The sequence below is a fragment of the Manacus vitellinus genome, unplaced genomic scaffold (assembly GCF_001715985.3).
Source record: "Manacus vitellinus isolate BGI_N305 unplaced genomic scaffold, ASM171598v3 scaffold_12_pilon, whole genome shotgun sequence".
Taxonomy (NCBI): domain Eukaryota; kingdom Metazoa; phylum Chordata; class Aves; order Passeriformes; family Pipridae; genus Manacus; species Manacus vitellinus.
Window position 1 is genome coordinate 217,048 of NW_021938949.1, and position 5,761 is coordinate 222,808.

Consider the following 5,761-nt stretch of genomic DNA (forward strand, 5'->3'; position numbering starts at 1 on the left):
GAGCTTGCACGGTCCCTTTCAGCGCTCTCTGAAGTTTAAAGCCCCTCACGGAGGTGTTTATTTTGCGGCCCTGGAAGTAGAGGATCACAGAATCGTTAGGGCTGGAAGGGACCTCTAGAGATCACCCAGTCCAACCCTCCTGCCAAGGCAGGGTCACTTGGAGCAGGTGACACAGGAATGCATCCAGGTGGGTTTGGAATGTCTCCAGAGAGGAAGAATCCACGACCACCCTGAACAGCCTGTTCCAGTGCTCTGACACCCTCAATGTAACTAAGTTCTTCCTCATGTTGAGGTGAAACTTCTTGTGTTTTAGTTTATGGCCATTACTCTTCATCCCGTTGCTGAGCACAACTGAAAAGAGTCTGGCACCATCTTCTTGGCACCTGCCTTTGAAACATTTGTATGCATTCATGAGATCCTTCGTAGTCTTCTTCAGACTAAACAGGCCCAGCTCCCACAGTCTCCTTATAACAGAGATGCTCCAGTCCCTGAGCTTGTCCAGGGGCTGGAAGGGGAGAAAAGGAGTGCAGGTCAGGCTGTCAGGATATCTGGGCTGACCAGCCATGGTTCCCTCACCCTGTAGTTTAAGTAGCTCTGTGGAATGTAGGGGGCTGGTTTCTTGAGCTGGAAGGGCGATATAGCTGAGGGAAATCAACCACAACTACCCTGAAATAATCTGAGATTGGCATTTAATGTGCTTCCATAGCGACAAGATTCACATCCTCACAGGTGGAGAGGAGCATTGAAACCTCAGATCTTTGATATCCACAGTAAGTGATCACAGAACCACAGAATGAGTCAGGTTGGAAGGGACCGCAGTGGGTTGTCTGGTCCAACCTCCCTGCTTACGCACTGTCATCCCAGAGCACATGGCAGAGGACTGCATCCAGACAGTTCTGGAGTATCTCCAGTGAGGGAGACTCCACACCCTCTCTGGGCAATCTGTTCCAGTGTGTGGTCACCTGCACAACAAAGAAGTTCTTCCTCATATTCAAGTGGAACTGCCTGTGCTTCAGCTTCTGCCCATTGCCTCTTGTCCTGAAGATCAATCCACTGGCTTGCTAGACCACAGCATGGTGGGGTGCCTGCCATACCACAGGTCTGTCTTTATGTGGGATTGACTTGGCGGGTGTCCTTTCTCCAGAAAAAGTGGTAAAACTTGAAGGGTTTGGATTCATAAACCCTGGTGAGGTTTAAGAAGAAACTCATTGTCAGATTTGAACAGCATAGTCTGTACTGGGAGCTTACTTTGTAAATACCCAGATTACAGAACTTGAGCTGCCAAGTGACACTTTGAAGATGGCAGATTTTATTTTAGGGAAGTGGAAATTAAACCGGGTTGACACAACCCAAGCCCATTCTTTGGCAGATATTGCCCCCGGTATCCAGAGATTATGGCAAGATGCTTTATAACACACAAATACAGCAGAGTAAAGAACCTGTCAAAAAGCTGTAGGTACAGCATTAAAGCACAGAGGGCAAAAAGGCAATCTGTAATCAGGAGCTGCAGTGAGAGAAAAAAGAGTGACAGCCTGTAGAGGGGTTAGTAGGCAGATGACAAGGAGGTAGCAGGGATCAAGATGAAAGCAAGGTGTGCAGTTAAGTGAGATAGCCACACAGCCAGCACCCCCATGAGACAGCTTTTCATAACTCCTGTTTCATAATGGCTAACACATAGCTTTGATCTCTCTTACAATAATTGAGCCCAAGGACTGGAGGTGTGTGTTAAGCTCATTTAGGTAAAAGCAACCTCAGCTCATATACTATCTGCTTTCTGCAGAACCATTATCCTTGAAGTCCTTCTAATTTGGCCAGTTGTTGCCTACCTTGTAATTCCAGGTATTTAATGTCTTTTAGTTCTTATCACGAAGAATTTCCATGGTGCTTGGATTATAATTTTATTAACAGAATTAATAAACCGCTACTTTTTAGCGTCATTTACTGTAAGATCTTTGATATATGTTTCACTTCTCAAAATTCCTGATAATGATAATCTGTCCAGCCCAATTGCTTAATAAACTCTGTGATAACTCCTTAGTGTTAACTAATTGACCCACTACCAACCTGCTCACAGCAAGGGACAAGAACTCATATAAAAGTGCTGGCAAGAAGTCATAACCCAAAGTAATCCTCTGTCAGTGTGGGTTGTGGTCAGAATCTGGGATCCACATGTACTCAAGCACTGAAATGTCACTTCTGTTGTTGGCGTGTCTCGGACACAGAAATGACACAAGAGAAAGGGACACTGAGCTGCAAAAGATATTGTTTAAATGCTGTCTCATTTCTTAGATTGACTCACTTCCTTTGTGAAAAAGGATGTAAATGTCCCCCAAACCAAACAGAATTAATGTATATTATTTTTCTAACTCCAAATTGTTCAGTACAAATTTCCCCAGCTGATGTGTAGAGCTTGTTGATCAGCTGAGATAGAGAAGACTGGGGGAAACTCCAACTGGGAAAACTTGCATTTGTTTCAGTGGTTTCCTGTTACAATTGTTTGCCTTCAGTCCGTGACTGAAGTCAGTCTGCACATCCCCTACTAGAATTTCTACGTGATTATGGCTGTGAATGGTTTTTAAAAAACCCTTGTAAGTGCTGCAGAGTTTATTTGGAGTGTTTGAGGAAGCAGAACATTTGTCTGGTTGCTCTCAGACCTCTTCCTTCCAACTACAGATCACTTAATGTGATTTTTTGCCTGTTTTCCAAAGAGGATAGGGTCAAATGACAACTCTGAATATGTATATGGGTTTATCTGTTCTGCTCTCTCTTCTCAAATACTTTTGAAATCTTGGGCCATATATATCAAATTTGATAGTGGGTGAAGATCTCAAAGGGATTATTTTCTAAATACCTTTGCAAAAATAGATGTCTGAATAGAAGAGAGAGACTGTTATCCAGCACTGAGGAAAACCCTGTAGAACAAGATCATTCCTCATACCCTTAAATTTATTGGGAGCACTCGGGGAAGAATTCAGGGAGCTATCATGGCTAGTCTGTTGAAAATATCAATCTCTCATGCTTTGGAGTAGGTGAAAAGGCCAAAAGGATGTTAGGTACATTAAGATAAGGAATAAAGAACAAGACGGGATGCTTTGTAAAACTGCAAGTGCTTGCACATCTTGAATATTGTGTGAAATTCTCCCTAAAGCACTAAGAAAGGTACAGAGAAAAGCAATGAACTGATTGGAAGTAAGGAATTGCTTCCCTAAAAAAAAAAAAAAAAGGGTGTTTAAATACACTTAAATAGTTTAAAATCTCTTGTCATAGAGAAAGTGAATTCTGTGTTTCTTGTAGCACAAGACTTAGGTGCCCTGAGTGAAATTACCAGGCAATAAATTTAAAAGAAACAAAAGTATCTTTTCTCTAGAGTTACAGTTGTAAATTGTTGCAAGGGTATCTGAGAGGCCAAAAATATAAATGTTCTCGTGAGTGGATTAGAAATGGAAATGAGAAAAAGCCCCTCAAACATAATGCTAATGCAGCTGCCAGCTGAGGAAATCTCCAAGTAAAGAGGTGGATTCAGCCAGCAGATTAAGGCACCTAAATTTGGGTTTCAGCGTGTAGGTGTCTCCATGTGAACCAGATGTCTAAGCTCTCCTTACACTCAGCAGAGAACTAATGTGGGATTTGGTTACATAAACGCAGGCATCAAGTGCCTCTTCAGGCATGTGGAGTTTTCTACCTGGCCTCCTGCCCCAGGAAGCAGCAGGGCTCCCAAAAACCTGTTCTATCTGAAGTCTCCCGTGGAAGTCTTTGATGTCTCAGTCCACCACAGTTGTCACTAAGCACTGGTGGTTGGCAAGCTGACCCCTGCTCATGGCTGCACAGCAAACTGTCCAGACCACCTTAAGTGGAAATATGAGTGTATTTTGAACCCATCAATGATATTGAGTAATTCTGAATCGACTCTAGGAGGAATCTGTGTTCACATGAAGACATCTCCGTGGGACACCTCAGTCTGAGTGTCAGAATTTATAGGCTTTGCCAGGCTGTACAGAGGGAATATTACTTAGTTTCCAATGATATTTCCTTAAGTTTCCTTAGCTAGTTGATTCAGCAGGGCAGGAATTCAGCATTTAGTAGAAGAATACAAGAGATTATGTATGAAAAACCATCTTAAGGTACTCAGATTTATTGATAATAAGGATTGTGGGAAGGTTTAGAGTCACAGTGAACTGTTTAATAGTACATGGATGCATAGTGAACTTTGAGCACAGTGCCTGATTGCCTAAGATACCTGGAAGATACCTGATGGCCAAAGGTTCTGGGGCAACCACAGATGCTGCTGCTGAAGCCACCAGATGACAGATTTTTAGGCTGTTACATCCTGTAGCTGAAACGGATTTTTAAATTTTTTTTTCACACAGGTAAATCAAAACTAATTTGGTTGATGACAGGTTTTGCACCATTCTATGAATCAGACCAGTTAGAACCTGTTAAGAGTAGCAGAACTTACCTAAGAAGAATTTAGGCTAGGACTCAGGGCAAAGAAATTACAAAGAAGGATAATTAGAAAAGCCAGATGATAATTAGGTGAGTTTTGGAATGCAGAATCAGTTTTTGCATCAGTCTCTTGTGCTTCAAATGGTTTACATTTTCTCATTGGAATTACAAAACTTTTAGCACTAGTGCTGTCCTCTTGGGCTGATGACAGTTTTCATAAAACAAATTCAGCAGGCTCAGAGTTTCTTTTTTGGGCTTAATCAAGGATGGAAGGAATGTTTATACTTCTAAAACTGCATTGTTAACCAGTTGTGCTACTGCAGCAATGTTCCCATTTGCTGTTTATTGAGAGAGTGCCCTGATCATACATCAAATAATAAATAAACAAATAAAATAAATAAATAACAAAAACATTAACAGAGCATCTGTAACTCTCAAATGTCCTGCTCTTCAAGGTGAGACAGAGACGAGAGCAAATCTAATACCATATAACTGACAGGCCCTCTCCCTTTTCTCATCCACAGGACACAGATAAGATCTAACAACCAGCTAAATATATTAACATTAACCCATGCTAATGAAGCAAGAAAGAAGTTGTGGGCAGGAATGATGAGCATATGTGATGTGACCCTACAATGTGCAGGAATATGAGGAAGAAGCCAGGTGTGTGTGACAGACAGTGCTTGGGAGAATTCACAGATCTAAGGACCCTGCTAAGACTTTTGTCTTAGCAAAACACTGCAGCACTGAGCATACAGAGAGTAGTATTGTCATGCTCTATTCAATTCCCTTCAACTTTTTCCTTCACTTTTCAGCCCAGACTGTTATTTTGATGTACTTCTTAACACTTCTCTTCTGTAGAGTCTCTCCAGAACTGTGGAAAAGTTGTGTTTTGTCTTTGAGGTGTTGCTGGCTAAATTCCATCTATTTTTCATGTTCAGAAGCTCTCACTCTTAAGATCTGGTAGTGAGATGCTACATATTCTAGAATTTCTTTTTGCTGCAATAAAACATTCCTTGGAATCTGTGGAGAGGTAATTGGCTAAACATTCTGCCCAGTGTTGCTCAATTGTGCTCAGAACACTTCACAGGCTTGGGGTCTGAGCCAGCCTGGGTTGATTTCTTTTCCACTTTGGACTGTTTTGCAAAGTTTTGAGAATGAAAACAATCCCATAAACTCCAGAAATCTCATCATTGAATTGGCTTTTCCCCAATGAACTCTACTAGAAATCTACCAAGAGTTTCCCTTCATCATTGTTTCTACTCCCTGATAAGAGAAGGAAAAAAGTTTATTTGCAGAGGAGCTCAGTGACATTATC